At 34.3% G+C, this 16,883-nt stretch overlaps 1 protein-coding gene across 1 annotated transcript in view; it reads right to left on the bottom strand.

Annotated features, from left to right (window-relative positions):
• The window catches only part of LOC134271050 (uncharacterized), a 57,674-nt gene extending 45,092 nt beyond the window's left edge, over window positions 1–12,582 (bottom strand). The window contains exon 1 of the mRNA XM_062753311.1: window positions 12,464–12,582. The gene's annotated coding sequence lies outside the window, so the exon portion shown is untranslated. The remainder of the gene's footprint in view (window positions 1–12,463) is intronic.
• Window positions 12,583–16,883: the final 4,301 nt, after the last annotated feature.

Raw genomic sequence — 16,883 nt, forward strand, 5'->3', positions numbered from 1 at the left:
ACTAAAATATTACAGAGAGAATAAAAGTGTTATACGAGGACTGATATATTCAGAGAGAATAAAAGTGTTATACGAGGACTGATATATTCAGAGAGAATAAAAGTGTTATACGAGGACTGATATATTCAGAGAGAATAAAAGTGTTATACAAGGACTGATATATTACAGAGAGAACAAGAGGCCCAGGGGCCACATCGCTCACCTGAGCAATTTGCTAGGAAAAAGCACATATCAGATCAGTACTGAAAGTTTACCGAGTTTGGGGGGGGGGGGGGGAGGGGCTTGAATTTTAATCTCCTAAGGGTCATGGTTTGAACAAACTAGAATCTACACTACCTGAGGGTGATTCCGTAATCACTAAGCATGGATTTGAAGTACTTGAAAAGAAGATTTTAAAAGGTTTCCCTATATATTCCTTTGTAAAACTTTTATCTGCCATTTTGGCCCCACCCTACCCCCAGGGGTCATGATTTGAACAAACTTGAATCTACATTACCTGGTGATGATTCCACACAAGTTTCATCTTTCCTGGCCCAGTGGTTCTTGAGAAGAAGATTTTTAAAGATTTTTCCTATATATTCCTATGTAAAACTTTGATCGGCCATTTTGGCCCCACCCTACCCCCGGGGGTCGTGATTTGAACAAACTTGAATCTACACTACCTGGTGATGGTTCCACATGAGTTTCATCTTTCCTGGCCTAGTGGTTCTTGAGAAGAAGATTTTTAAAGATTTTTCCTATATATTCCTATGTAAAACTGTGATCGGCCATTTTGGCCCCACCCTACCCCCGGGGGTCATGATTTGAACAAATTTGAATCTACACTACCTGGTGATGATTTAACATGAGTTTCATCTTTCCTGGCCCAGTGGTTCTTGAGAAGAAGATTTTAAAGATTTCTCCTATATATATTCCTATGCAAAACTTTGATCGGCCATTTTGGCCCCACCCTACCCCCGGGGGTCATGATTTGAACAAACTTGAATCTACACTACCTGGTGATGATTGCACATGAGTTTCATCTTTCCTGGCCCAGTGGTTCTTGAGAAGAAGATTTTTAAAGATTTTTCTTTTATATTCATATGTAAAACTTTGATCGGCCATTTTGGCACACCCTACCCCCGGGGGTCATGATTTGAACAAACTTGAATCTACACTACCTGGTGATGATTCCACCTGAGTTTCATCTTTCCTGGCCCAGTGGTTCTTGAGAAGAAGATTTTTTAAAAATGTCATTAATTTTTCTCTAATTCATAATTATCTCCCCTTTGAAAAGGGCATTGCCCTTTATTTGAACAAACTTGAATCCCCTTTACCCAAGGATACTTTGTAGCAAGTTTGGTTGAAATTGGCCCAGTGGTTCTTGAGAAGAAGTCGAAAATGTGAAAAGTTTACAACGACAACGACGACAACAACAACGACGACGACAGACAACGGACAAATTGTGATCAGAAAAGCTCACTTGAGCCTTTGGCTCAGGTGAGCTAATAAAAGTGTTATACGAGGACTGATATATTACAGAGAGAATAAAAATGTTATACGAGGACTGATATATTACAGAGAGAATAAAAGTGTTATACGAGGACTGATATATTACAGAGAGAATAAAAGTGTTATACGAGGACTGATATATTACAGAGAGAATAAAAGTGTTATACAAGGACTTATATATTACAGAGAGAATAAAAGTGTTATACGAGGACTGATGTATTCAGAGAGATATAGTAACAGGGACTGGAACATATCCATGGTGTTCGAGACACATGTATTAGTATTTCAGATACCGAAATTTTATTTAAAAAAAATAATCTCCTACTTGATTTCATTCTTTTTGATGCAGACTACAAGTGGCTGATTTTGTGTTTTCATGTGAAAATGAACTGTTCGATACTTTACCTCCTCCTTAAGTTGATCTATTTTTTCCTGTTGACGTTTTTTTTTCTCTTCTTCCTTTAATCTTTCAATTTCTCCTATGATTTTATAAAATAAAAAAAACTCATCAAGGTGATTATATACAGGTCTACTCTTGTTTTTACCTGATAATTTAAATCATGAAAATTTATACAGAAATGCCATTGGATTAAGAAATACAGACTGGTTTAGATCTTACTTGTCAAATGGAAAGCAATTTGTATAATAACATGTATAATTATATGTACTTGTTTTATGTATATTGACATGTATAATTATGTGTTTTTGTTTTATGTATAATGACATGTATAATTAAGAAATGAATTTAATTTCTGAAGATTCGTGAGGTTATGAACTACGACGCTTCACGCCCGCGTATTTCATGAAGCGTGTTAGTGCTTCATGATAAATATGCCAGCGTGAAGCGTTGTAGTTCATATACCTCATGAATTTTCTTCAAAAAAATGAAATTCATTTATTTTATTTACATCTTTTTTCTGATGACTTGCCGTGAATTTACACCGTTTAACTGTCATTTTTTAAACAAAACAGTATGCACTATATTTTATGACTTTTTGATATCAAGAGCGTTATTATTACGTAACAATGGAGATATACATTTTATTCGTGATACATACCTAATGTAGTGTGTAAGAAAATATACTGCATTTTACTTTGTAAAGAATCATAGGGAAATTTATTCAAAATATAAATATTTATGTGTATTTGTTTTATGCATGATGACATGTATAATAATGTGTATTTGTTTTATGTATAATGACATGTATAATTATGTGTATTTATTTTATGTATAATGACATGTATAATTATGTGTATTTGTTTTATGCATAATGCCATGTATAATTACTGTATTTGTTTTATGTATAATCATGACATAAATAATTATGTGTTTTTGTTTTATGTATAATGACATAAATAATTATGTGTATTTGTTTTATGTATAATGACATGTATAATTATGTGTATGTTTTATGCATAATGACATGTATGATTTAGTGTTATTATGTGTATTTGTTTTATATATAATGACATGTATAATTATGTGTGTTTATTTTATGTATAATGACATGTATAGTTATGTGTGTTTATTTTATGCATAATGACATGTATAATTATGTGTATTTGTTTTGTGCGTCATGACATGATACCAAATAAAAAATTCTTCTACTACTCACTTCTATAGTCACCTTTTAGATCTTCTTCTACTACTCACTTCTATAGTCACGTTTTAGATCTTCTACTACTCACTTCTATAGTCACGTTTTAGATCTTCTTCTACTACTGACTTTTATAGTCACGTTTTAGATCTTCTTCTACTACTCACTTCTATAGTCACGTTTTAGATCTTCTTCTACTACTCACTTCTATAGTCACGTTTTAGATCTTCTTCTACTACTCACTTCTATGGTCACGTTTTAGATCTTGCATTTCTTCTACTACTCACTTTTATAGTCACGTTTTAGATCTTCTTCTACTACTCACTTCTATAGTCACGTTTTAGATCTTCTTCTACTACTCACTTCTATAGTCACGTTTTAGATCTTGTATTTCTTCTACTACTTACTTCTATAGTCACGCTTTAGGTCTTCTTCTACTACTCACTTCTATAGTCACGTTTTAGATCTTCTTCTACTCCTCACTTCTATAGTCACCTTTTAGATCTTGTATTTCTTCTACTTCTCACTTCTATAGTCACGTTTTAGATCTTCTTCTACTACTCACTTCTATAGTCACGTTTTAGATCTTGTGTTTCTTCTACTACTTACTTCTATAGTCACGCTTTAGTTCTTCTTCTACTACTCACTTCTATAGTCACGTTTTAGATCTTCTTCTACTACTCACTTCTATAGTCACGTTTTAGATCTTCTTCTACTACTCACTTCTATAGTCACGTTTTAGATCTTCTATTTCTTCTACTACTTACTTCTATAGTCACGCTTTAGTTCTTCTTCTACTACTTACTTCTATAGTCACGCTTTAGTTCTTCTTCTACTACTCACTTCTATAGTCACGTTTTAGATCTTCTTCTACTACTTACTTCTATAGTCACGTTTTAGATCTTCTTCTACTTCTCACTTCTATAGTCACGTTTTAGATCTTGTATTTCTTCTACTACTTACTTCTATAGTCACGCTTTAGGTCTTCTTCTACTACTCACTTCTATAGTCACGTTTTAGATCTTCTTCTACACCTCACTTCTATAGTCACCTTTTAGATCTTGTATTTCTTCTACTTCTCACTTCTATAGTCACGTTTTAGATCTTCTTCTACTACTCACTTCTATAGTCACGTTTTAGATCTTGTATTTCTTCTACTACTTACTTCTATAGTCACGCTTTAGTTCTTCTTCTACTACTCACTTCTATAGTCACATTTTAGATCTTCTTCTACTACTCACTTCTATAGTCACGTTTTAGATCTTCTTCTACTACTCACTTCTATAGTCACGTTTTAGATCTTCTTCTACTACTCACTTCTATAGTCACGTTTTAGATCTTCTATTTCTTCTACTTCTTACTTCTATAGTCACGCTTTAGTTCTTCTTCTACTACTTACTTCTATAGTCACGCTTTAGTTCTTCTTCTACTACTCACTTCTATAGTCACGTTTTAGATCTTCTTCTACTACTTACTTCTATAGTCACGTTTTAGATCTTCTTCTACTACTCACTTCTATAGTCACGTTTTAGATCTTCTTCTACTACTCACTTCTATAGTCACGTTTTAGATCTTCTTCTACTACTCACTTCTATAGTCACGTTTTAGATCTTCTTCTACTACTCACTTCTATAGTCACGCTTTAGTTCTTCTATTTCTTTCCTTGCCTGGATGTACAGTCCTTTAATTTTTTTTTCTGTGGTGTTGTCTTCTAGTGAATAAAGAAAAAACCTGGTTGATGCATACTTCAGCTTCCGTAGAAAAAGAGGTTTTTTAAATGATACGTGTTTACTGCACTATTTTCATCTTCTTTAGATGTAATACTAATACGTTTTTACAAACCAGAAGTCTCTGTCGAGAATGTAGCTCTACTGGTTTGTACTTATCAAAAACCATTTCAGCATTTTATGTATCTTTGTGTAGTCTACTTGTGTGCCAACTTATTTCGAAATCAAACTAAAACTGAAGAAGGATTAACGTTTTAAAGGAATTTCACAGATAATTCTATTTTTAGTAACCATGGCAACACCGTTCATCGAAATCAAAAACAGATGCACTTTTCTATGTATCTTAGTGTAGTCTACTTGTGTGCCAAGTTATACTGAAATCTGACCAAAACTGTAGAAGGAGTAGCGTTTAAAAGAAATTTCACAGAAAATTCTATTTTTATTAACCATGGCAACACTGTTCATTGAAATCAAAAACTGGTCACTTTTCTTTGTCTCTTAGTGTAGTCTACTTGTGTGCCAAGTTATACTGAAATCAGACCAAAACTGTAGAAGGAGTTCTTTTTAAAGAAATTTTAGTAACCATGGCAACACCATTCATTGAAATTAAAAACCAATGCACTATTCTATGTATCTTAGTGTAGTCTACTTGTGTGCCAAGTTGTACTAAAATCAGACCAGAACTATAGAAGTAGCGTTTTAAAGGAATTTCACAGAAAATTCTATTTTTAGTAACCATGGCAACACCGTTCATCGAAATTAAAAACTGATGCACTATTTTATGTATCTTAGTGTAGTCTACTTGTGTGCCAAGTTATATTGAAATCAGACCAAAACTGTAGATGGGGTAGCATTTTAAAGGTACTTGGACACAGATTTGATTGATTGATTGTATATTGTTTAACGTCCCTCTCGAGAATTTTTCACTCATATGGAGACGTCACCGTATGCCGGTGAAGGGCTTCAAATTTTGACCTTTACTCGGCACTCAGGGCCATTGAGCAGTGAGGGATATTTATCGTGCCAACGCCTGCCGCTGACACGGGGCCTCGGTTTTTAAGGTCTCATCCGAAGGACCTGCAACTTTCACTTCAAAGTGCCAAGCGCAATGCCGAAGGAACAGTTGCTACCAATTTTAACGACTAGGTCAGTCTCGGCCGAGATACGAACTCACGACCTCCCGATCACAGAGCGAGCGCTTTACCGACTGAGCTACCGTGAACGGTGACACAGATTTGAAGTTCATATTTTCTTTATAATATTTTAATAGCATTTCACACAAAAATTAACTAAAAATCTTACTTCATTCAAAAGTTATTAAAACTTTAAATTTTTTAGCGGGTTTGATTGACACATCCTTTCACTTTCGCAAATTTAAACTTTATTCATAATCTTTAGGAGAAGTGGAAATCTTGATGTGTATTAATGAGAAATATTAAAACTTAAACATGTTAAATCCAGAAAAATAACTTTATGCAGAGTAGAAATGTTAGAAAGCAAAACTCCTTTACAAGTATCGTCATTCCGAGCCAAGAGTTGCGTACAGAGTTTAGCAAATCGAGCACACTTGTGTTATGTACACAGTTTTTGTAAACAGGGCAAGAGCCTTGTTTTTGTTTTGTATTTACGATTCACCGGGTGCGTTAAATCGCCAAAGTCTGTTCACCACAACCGCACGGACTGACAATAAATTGTGTGTTTGTTTTGCTTTCGAACATGTCTACTCTGGATTTTCTGGATTATAGTATTAACATTTTTTATTAATATACAAAAACATTGCCACTTTTCCTAATGATTAAGAATAAAGTTAAAATATGTGAAAGTACAAGGATGTGTCAATCAAACCCGCCAAAAAAATTAAAGTTTTCATAACTGTTAAATGAAATAAGATTTTTAATTAATTTTTGTGTGAAATGCTATTAAAATATATAAGTCGTAATATTAAAGAGAAAAATAGAGAAAATATGAACTTCAAATCTGTGTCTGAGTACCTTTAAAGGAATTTCACAGAAAATTCTATTTTTAGTAACAATGGCAACACCGTTCATCGAAATTAAAAACCGATGTACTATTTTATGCATCTTTGTGCAGTCTACTTGTGTGCCAATTATATTGAAATCAGACCAAAACTATGGAAGGAATAGCATTTCAAAGGAATTTTACAGAAAATTCTATTTTTAGTAACAATGGCAACACCGTTCATCGAAATTAAAAACCGATGCACTGTTCTTTGCATCTTAGTGTAGTCTACTTGTGTGCCAAGTTATACTGAAATCAGACCAAAACTGTAGGAGGATTAGCGTTTTGAAAAATTGTTTACAGACAGAGAGACAGACGGACGGACGCCGGACGCATTACTATCGCTTAAGCTCTTCTGGTCTCTGACCAATAGAGCTAAAAATGTTGTCAATTCTAAATTCATACGGAATAGAAAATTTTTTTTGGGAAGAATGCTTTTCAATAGTTGTTATAAAAATAATTTTCAAGTGCATTTTCTTTACCGAATCAAAAACTCAATCTTTAAATATGTTTCTGAGGGCAATAACCCCTCATGAATCTTAATTCATTTTTTCTCTTCTTTTTGTACTTGTATGGACAATAGTCTACCTGACATTCTTAATGTAAAACTAGAACTGACCAAAAGGGACAAATAACCCCTGTTGTTTTTTTCAGTTAAGGTGCCAAATCAAGAATATGGATCTTAGAATTGTTCAAAACTTGTTGAAACATTGACCGAACAAAAATTAACGTTTTTCTTTTAGTGAACTTGATCTTGCATAAACGACCTTGGGTCAAGGCTATGACACATCCTCGGGTCATAAACAATGTTGAGAGCTTAAGATTATTTTAAAAGATTTTTGCCGCTCAAAACCCATGGAGCATGGAAGTATGAAATTTCAACTGTTGCTCATGATAGAACAATGTATGTAGAGTTAATTTGTGCATATAATTGCCAAATAAAAATGATTTTAAAAACACAAAAATCGCTCAAATCTCCTAACCGGATGTGACTGCATTTAAATAAAATAAAAATGTATCTACATTTTTGATGTTCTATTAGACCCTTGAATTTCATGAAAATCTATCAAGCCTTTTGCAAAATTGGTAAGGAAAAATAATACGAAGAAAACTAGAGCAAAGCTCGTTCCAAAGCAACGAGGTCTTCCAACCTGTTTGACTGGAAGTAACTTTTATTTAATTAGCTTAATTAATTAAAATTATTTGATCTTCACATACGTTTTCAAGCAGCTTCATTTCAGGCACGTCACACTACACAGTGCCCTTGACTGCCATCACAATTAAATACAATAACGTCACAATGAAAATGACGTCAAATTCTGCTAAAATGCTTCGGAAATCTTTGTAACTTTATAGACTGTGCATGTAGAAAGCTCGCCCATTCTGGCATTTCCATTTTTCACATCTTTTGAAAAATAAATGCTTTGATTAATAAATAACTTTTGAACATAATTTACTTCAGGTATAAATTTCTAGGTACAGATCTATAAATTTTATCTTGTATTTCAATTTATGAGTTTAAAAAAAAAACACTGCAACCAACTTTAATGATTTTAGTCTTTCTTTATGAACATGTTGATATGTTTATACACACCCATTTTTATTGAGGACTTGAAAATGCAAGGATTATCTTGGGTTTAAAGAAATAAGTCTATGAATCATTTAATTGTAACTCCCCAAATATTTTATTTTTGTTAATGATATTTTTAAAAATTAGTAATTTTATTGCCTTTAACACACCTTTCCCCCTTTTTTCCACGTAAAACAATGTTATGTGTTAGAAAAAATTAAACATGGAGAGAAAAGTACCTAATAATGTAAGAATTTTTTAATATTTAGAAACTAATGCAGTATTACCATTGTTTCTTGATGTTATGTACACTTATTGCGATTTATAAAATATCGAGTTGGATAAAATAAGTCCTATTTTGGGTTTTGATATGCCCTCTTTTAACTTCATGTTTTAAAAAAGGAACAAAAATTGTATGAATTATATCAAATCAAAACATTTCCTTTATTTTTTTATTTTGTAAACTCCTTTGTATATTGGGGAGTTTTAATACGTATAACTATGTAAAAAAGATGTGTTTGTGAAACACTAATGCCCTCGTATGGCAACATATCTAAGATTAAACTTTTCTCAAATGCAAATTTAATTAATTGGTACCATAAGTAGGGTATTCTCACTGGAAAACAAGTGTGAAATTTGGGAGTAAGCCAATGTTCAAATTTTTTTTTTTTCAATAAGTACAAAAATCTCCAAGGTTAAGGTCAAAAGGTCAATGTAATTTGATATCAAATGAAAAGTCTTGCAACATAGAATACTTATCTAGAGCGTGAAAGCCCTAGCCCCAAATACCTGAAGTTATCATCAAGGTTCCATTTTTTACAAAGTAGGTCAAAATCCAAGGTCAAAAGGTCAAAGTTCTTGTTATGAAATGAAAGGTCTTGTCACAAGGATTAAATATGTAAAGTATAAAAGCACTAGCCCTAAACCTTTAAAAGTTATAGCCAAAGTTTGCTTTTTTAAAGTAGGTCAATCTTAAAGGTCAAGGTCAATGGGTCTCAAAGTTCCTGTTATCATATGAAGAGTCTTTTCACAAGAATTACATACATAAAGTATGCAAACCCTATCCCTTACAGTTCAAAAGTTATGGCCAAGGTTAGAGTTTTTTCATAAGTACAGAAATCTACAAGGTCAAAAGGTCAAGGTTGTTGGTATTAAATGAAAGGTCTTTCAACAAAGATTACATTTTTGAAGTATAATTGTACTTGTATCTACTGTTCAAAAGTTATGGCCAAAGTAAATTTTCATGTAAAAGTGGCTCAAACTCCAAGGTCAAGGTCAAATTTGGTGGTACTGATTATGAGTCTTTTGTTTAATGCTTATGAGTTCTGTGTCTTCTGGTTATGAGTTCTGTGTCTACTGGTTATGAGTTCTGTGTCTACTGGTTATGAGTTATGTGTCTACTGTTAATGAGTTCTGTGTCTACTGGTTATGAGTCCTTTATCTACTGATTATGAGTCCTGTGTCTACTGGTAATGAGTTCTGTGTCTACTGGATATAAGTTCTGTGTCTACTGGTTATGAGTTCTGTGTCACCTGGTTATGAGTTCTGTGTCTACTGGTTATGAGTCCTGTATCTACTGGTTACTAGTACTGTGTCTACTGGTTATGAGTTTTGTGTCTTCTGAATATGAGTTCCCTGTCTACTAGTAATGAGTTCTCACTCTACTGGTTATGAGTTCCCTGTCTACTGGTTATGAGTCCTGTGTCTACTGGTTATGAGTTTTGTGTTTTTTGGTTATGAGTCCTGTGTCTACTGGTAAGGAGTTCTGTGTCTACTGGTTATGTATGGGTCCTGAGTCTACTGGTTATGAGTTCCCTGTCTACTAGTTATGAGTCCTGTGTCTACTGGTTATGAGCTCTGTCTACTGGTTATGAGTTCTGTGTCTACTTGTTATGAGCTTTGTGTCTTCTGGTTATGAGTCCTATGTCTACTGGTTATGTGTTCGGTGTCTAATAGTTATTAGTTCCCTGTTTACTGGTAATGAGTCCTGTGTCTACTGGTTATGAGTTCTGTGTCTACTGGTTATGAGTTCTGTGTCTTCTGGTTATGAGTCCTATGTCTACTGGTTATGTGTTCGGTGTCTAATAGTTATGAGCTCCCTGTCTACTGGTTATGAGTCCTATGTCTACTGGTTATGAGTCCTATGTCTACTGGTTATGAGTTCCCTGTCTACTGGTTATGAGTTCTGTGTCTACTGGTTATGAGTTCTGTGTTTACTGGTTATGAGTCCTGTGTCTACTGGTTATGAGTTCTGTGTTTACTAGTTATGAGTCCTGTGTCTACTGGTAATGAGTTCTGTGTCTACTGGTTATGACTTCCCTGTCTACTGGTTATGAGTTCTCTGTCTACTGGTTATGAGTTCTGTGTCTACCGGTTATGAGTCCTGTGTCTACTGGTTATGAGTTCTGTGTCTACTGGTTATGAGTTATTTATCTACTGGTCATGAGAGCTGTGTCTACTGGTTATGAGTTATTTATCTACTTGTTATGAGTTCTTTATCTACTTATCTAGAGCGTGAAAGCCCTAGCCCCAAATACCTGAAGTTATCATCAAGGTTCCATTTTTACTGGTTATGAGTCCTGTGTCTACTGGTTATGAGTTCTGTGTTTACTAGTTATGAGTCCTGTGTCTAGTAATGAGTTCTGTGTCTACTGGTTATGACTTCCCTGTCTACTGGTTATGAGTTCTCTGTCTACTGGTTATGAGTTCTGTGTCTACCGGTTATGAGTTCTGTGTCTACTGGTTATGAGTTCTGTGTCTACTGTTTATTGGGTTCTGTGTCTACTGGTTATGAGTTCTGTGTCTACTGGTTATGTGTTCTGTGTCTACTGGTTATGAGCTCTGTGTCTACTGGTTATGAGTCCTTTGTCTACTGGTTATGAGTCCTGTGTCTACTGGTTATGAGTTTTGTGTCTACTGGTTATGAGTCCTGTGTCTACTGGTTATGAGTTCTGTGTCTACTGGTTACGAGTTATTTATCTACTGGTTATTGGAGCTGTGTCTACTGGTTATGAGTTATTTATCTACTTGTTATGAGTTCTTTATCTACTGGTTATGAGTTCTGTGTCGACTGGTTATGATTCCTGTGTCTACTGGTTATGAGTTCTGTGTCTTCTGTTTATGAGTTCTATGTCTACTGGTTATGAGTCCTTTGTCTACTGGTTATGAGTTCTGTGTCGACTGGTTATGAGTTCTGTGTTTACTAGTTATGAGTCCTGTGTCAACTGGTTATGAGTCCTGTGTCTACTAGTTATGAGTCATATGTCTACTGGTTATGAGTTCTCTGTCTACTGGTTATGAGTCCTGTGTCTACTGGTTATGAGTTCTGTGTCTACTGTTCATGAGTTCTATGTCTACTGGTTATGAGTCCTTTGTCTACTGATTATGAGTAATGTGTCTACTGGATATGAGTTCTGTGTCTACTGTTTAAGAGTTCTATGTCTACTGATTATGAGTCCTGTGTCTACTGTTTATGAGCTCTGTGTCTACTGGTTATGAGTCCTGTGTCTACTGGTTATGAGTTCTGTGTATACTGGTAAGGAGTTCTGTGTCTACTGGTTATGGGTCCTGAGTTTACTGGTTATGAGTTCCCTGTCTACTAGTTATGAGTTCTCACTCTACTGGTTATGAGTTCCCTGTCTACTGGTTATGAGTCCTGTGTCTACTGGTTATGAGTTTTGTTTTTTGGTTATGAGTCCTGTGTCTACTGGTAATGAGTCCTGTGTCTACTGGTTATTAGTTCTGTGTTTACTGGTTATGAGTCCTATGTCTACTGGTTATGAGTCCTTTGTCTACTGGTTATGAGTTCTGTGTCTACTGGTTATGAGTTCTGTGTCTACTGGATGTGAATTTCTTTGTTTACTGTTATGAGTTCTGTGCTTACTTTTCATGGTTTGCATGTCTATTGAATCTTTTGTCTACAGTTTCTAAAATACATAAAACTTGTGTCTAATTTTAAGAATCCTATATATATGTCTTCTAGTCAAGAGCCACATCACAAAACATATTTCTAAAAGAGACTTTTCACATGAATTAAAATGTTGAAATAAAATTTCGACCTGCTTACAATATATGTCGAAGGCAACAAATCCGTTCTCGCACAGGGAGGCAGCAGGTTCTGGTGAGCTAAGCAGGACTTCAGCCAGGAGTAGGATGGCAGGGAAGTCTCTCATCACCTGGTAATTAACAAGTCAAGAGGATTCAACATAAGTTAAACAAATGTCTATAATTAGTTGAAGTACCTACACTAAGAGAAAACATTGATTTTAGCGATTGAAACATCAGATGTGAAAAAGCCAACAATAGAGATTGTTCTATCTGACGTATCTGTATACGTATACGTATCCATATCGAGATATGAAAGGCATCTCGATCCCCATGTCTCAACCATTTAATACAGTTTGTGGTTAAATTAGTCTCGTTCAACCAGACCCTCAGCTGTCTCCGTAAATCTCCAACCACCCACAGTTCCCAGGTCGGAGTTCACGGAGACAGCCGAGCGTCTGGTTGAACGAGATTATGGTTAAATAAGCCACAGTCATGCATTGGAAAATAGCGAAATGACAGTTTTTCTATTAAAAATACTAAACAGCTGTAAACCTTTATCATTTCGTAGAAAAATATTTATTAAAAAAAAAATGAATTAATAAAGTATAAAATATTTCATTTTAATTTTTTTTTTTAAAGGTACTTGGACACAGATTTGAAGTTAATATTTTTTGTATAATATCACGAATTATATATTTTAATAGCATTTCACACAAAAATTAATTAAGAATCTTACTTTATTCAAAAGTTATTAAAACTTTAAATTTTCTGGCGGGTTTGATTGACACATCCGTGCACTTTCACAAATTTTAACTTTATTCTTAATCCTTAGGAAAAGTGGCAATCTTGTTGTGTATTAATGAGAAATATTAAAACTTATATTATGATAAATAATTTTATTCAGAGTAGAGACGTTAGAAAGCAAAACTCGTATACAAGTATCGTCATTCCGAACTAAAAGTTGCGTACAGAGTTTAACAAATCGAGCACACTCGTGTTATGTATACAGATTTTATAAACAAGGCAAGAGCTCTGTTTTTGTTTTGTGTTTACGATTCACCGGGTGCTTTGAATCGCCAAAGCCTGTTCACCACAAACTGCACGGACTGACAATAAATTGTGTGTTTGTTTTGCTTTCGAACACGTCTACTCTGAATTTTCTGGATTATTATAAGTATTGACATTTTTCATTAATACACAACAAGATTGCTAATTTTCATAAGGATTAAGAATAAAGTTAAAATTTGTGAAAGTGCAAAGATGCATCAATCAAACCCGCCAAAAGATTTAAAGTTTTAATAACTGTTAAATGAAATAAGATTTTTAATTAATTTTTGTGTGAAATGCTATTAAATTAGATAAGTCGTAATATTATAGAGAAAATACTTCAAAATATGAACTTCAAATCTGTGTCTAAGTACCTTTAAATTACATTCATTTTGTTTCAAAATATTTGTAGGATATCTCCTTTCTCTTTTTCCTCTCGCTTAATATCAAAATATTTTATTGATATATTCTGAATTATTTGTCATATACCTTTACACGGTATAACGGTATACCCCTAACCCCCACCCTAACACACACTGATATACAAAATACGTTATCATCAACGCGATTGATAAAACACTGTAGCCGTTTTTAAAGAGACTATTCAAACCGATTTCATAATTCGCTTCAGGACCGTTATAAGTATTGAGTATATGCATTGAAAAGCCTGTTCAACTCCCTCCTTTCCCCTCCCCTCACATTGGCGTCAGAGGCAAATTGCAATGTGCACACACGACATTTGATAACATCTTTTGACTATCACTCATTAACATCATTTGTGGTTTGATATAAAAACTATTTCAGAATATGGTATACAAAACATATAATCTCAAATCTCTTTTCAAGATCAAAACAAAATTTTCAAAATCATACATTTTATTTTGCTAAGTCTACTTGTGCTAATTTTCTTCTCTTTTTTATCAGATTTTCTTTTTTATTCATATATACAATTTGGCTGAGATCGAGATCTTGTGCACTGAGTGAAGAGAAGGAACTGCTTCAATGAAGCCAAGAAAAAAAAAACATGCATTAAAACAAAAATTACACTGATGGAATACATGTATCAAAGTTTTTCAGAGCTTGCTTTGTTCACTATAAACTCGATCATGTATCTTTCATAAAAAGAAGTTAATATGCAAATAGAATAGTTTAAGAAAGGAAGATAGATCGTAACCTAACATTTACTCCCCCCCCTTTATCGACAAATGTTAAATCAATCGAGTACTACATATACTGCGTTTAATCGCAACCTTGTCGTAAATTGTACATAATCAATTCTCAAGCTCCTTGAAACCCTGGTTACGCATAGGCGTCAGAACCAGGGGGCCTTAAGTCTCCCCCCTCACCCCCACTTTCTTGCAAAGATAGACATTAGACATAATATAGGCATTTGAAAGTGGGGTTTACCTTTTTTGTTGGTTTAGCGGCCCCTTTGAATTAACGCCCCTACTATTTGCCTGCGCCGCCCATCGACCCACAATTTAGAGAGTGTGTTTAAACCGCCCTAGAATTACAAACTATCCATTTTTTTTTTCTGGAGAACTATGACCATCAAATACGATTAATGGCAAAACATGATGCATAAGGCGTGTACAGCAACTGATATGTTTTTTATTAAAAAATCACGCTACATATCATTTTTTAGTGAATGAGGTTAAAAATCAAACATGAAACGATTGAAATGCAACCAGATTGTTTATAGACATCGGGATTGAGATGCCTTTCACAGATATTGATTTAAAAAAGAGGCCATGAACATGCTAATAACCATTTTCTGAGAGACTGTAGGCAATCTGTATACATTTCCTTTGTTGAATACGAAGAAAAACTCCTATGATCATGACTGGTTTTCTTAATTTTTCATTGAAAATAACAGTTTAAAATACAGTTTTTCATCTTGTTTACCTACAAATTATGCCCCGAAACACCTTATTTGACCAAGCTAAAGTTGTAAAGCACCTGTCCAATAAAGGAATGTATTACTCAAATTTGATAAATCTGTAGGCACCTTTCATTTACTAGATCTTGAACTTAAATAATAACTAGCATCTATACTTACTAAAACTCGGTAATTGTCTTTTGATCATTGGCCTCCGCCTCATAATTTCTGAGATACTCTGCCTGCAATGAACAATGAGCAATTTGAGACAGTGGTACTTATGTCTGTTCACGTTCTTATAAAGTCACAGGGATACAGGGGCTGAACATGATCAGAACTGAAAACAGACAGTCTGGCGAGACAATATCACGAGAAAGAACGAGAGAACTTGATGCCTTATATTGGATCTTTTTTGAGACTGCTTCACTATGCTGTACATACATGAAGTAAATCCAAAATATGTTACACCAAATAGCTAGAGCTATGTACACATGGTTATAGAACATTTGTGCAAAATGCTATGCAGTGTTTTCTTGAATCAAAATTGAAGCAACAATACATAACAGTCACCGTCTTGAAATAGACATGTACCAGGAGTGGTTATGTCACATAATCAATATAAATTGGAAGCTGGACTCTCCAGAAGCATCAATATAGACATCTTTCGGTAAGAAAGGAAATTTAGTTACTGTGCATCAAAATCAGTATTCAGAATTACTCAACGGTTACCGTAAAATTTATGACGTCACGTAGGGAAAACGCTAAAAAACCCAAAACACGTACAATTTGATAACGACGAGTTTGTAGACAAATCTTGTTGCATTATTTGATGCACATGAGGTATGCACATCGTTTTTCAATATTAAGAGACATTATGAATTTATAGCAATAGAAAATCCATGCAAAGGAGAAATAAGACTCTGACAAATGCACGAGATAGACATTGAGGATAATGAGAGTTTTCGATTTTCACTTTTGGGGGGTATCGTCATTTGACCTTCAATAACTTATGAATAATTAGACAAAATCATATGAGAATTTGGTTATATCTTTTTGAAAGATGATTTTAAAAGGTAGATAGGAAAACTAAAAAGTATTTTCAGAAAAAACTAATTTAATTCACCGCAAAAGTTTACCCTGCGTTTTTTTTTCCTTTCAGTATATATTGAATTTGTTAATATGAATACACTCGCAGGTGAACATCACATTATATATAGTAGTATTCACCAGGTCAGAAGGCCTCAGACTCACCTCTTCTTTATACGGTAGGGAGCGGAAGGCCTTACACTCACCTCTTCTTTGTATGGTAGGAGCGTTAGGCCTCGGACTCACCTTGTCTTGTATGGTAGAGAGCGTAAGGCGGCAGACTCACCTTTTGTATATGGCAATGTGCGGAATGCCTCTTGTCGTCTTCGTCACTCTCTTTATACAGTAGGGAGCGGAAGGCCTTACACTCAACTGGTCTTTGTACGGTAAGAAGCGTAAGGCCGCAGACTCACCTGTTC

This window comes from Saccostrea cucullata, unplaced genomic scaffold (genome assembly GCF_032062105.1).
Source record: "Saccostrea cucullata isolate Sc308-1 unplaced genomic scaffold, CSIRO_AGI_Scuc_v1 ctg1857, whole genome shotgun sequence".
Lineage (NCBI taxonomy): Eukaryota > Metazoa > Mollusca > Bivalvia > Ostreida > Ostreidae > Saccostrea > Saccostrea cuccullata.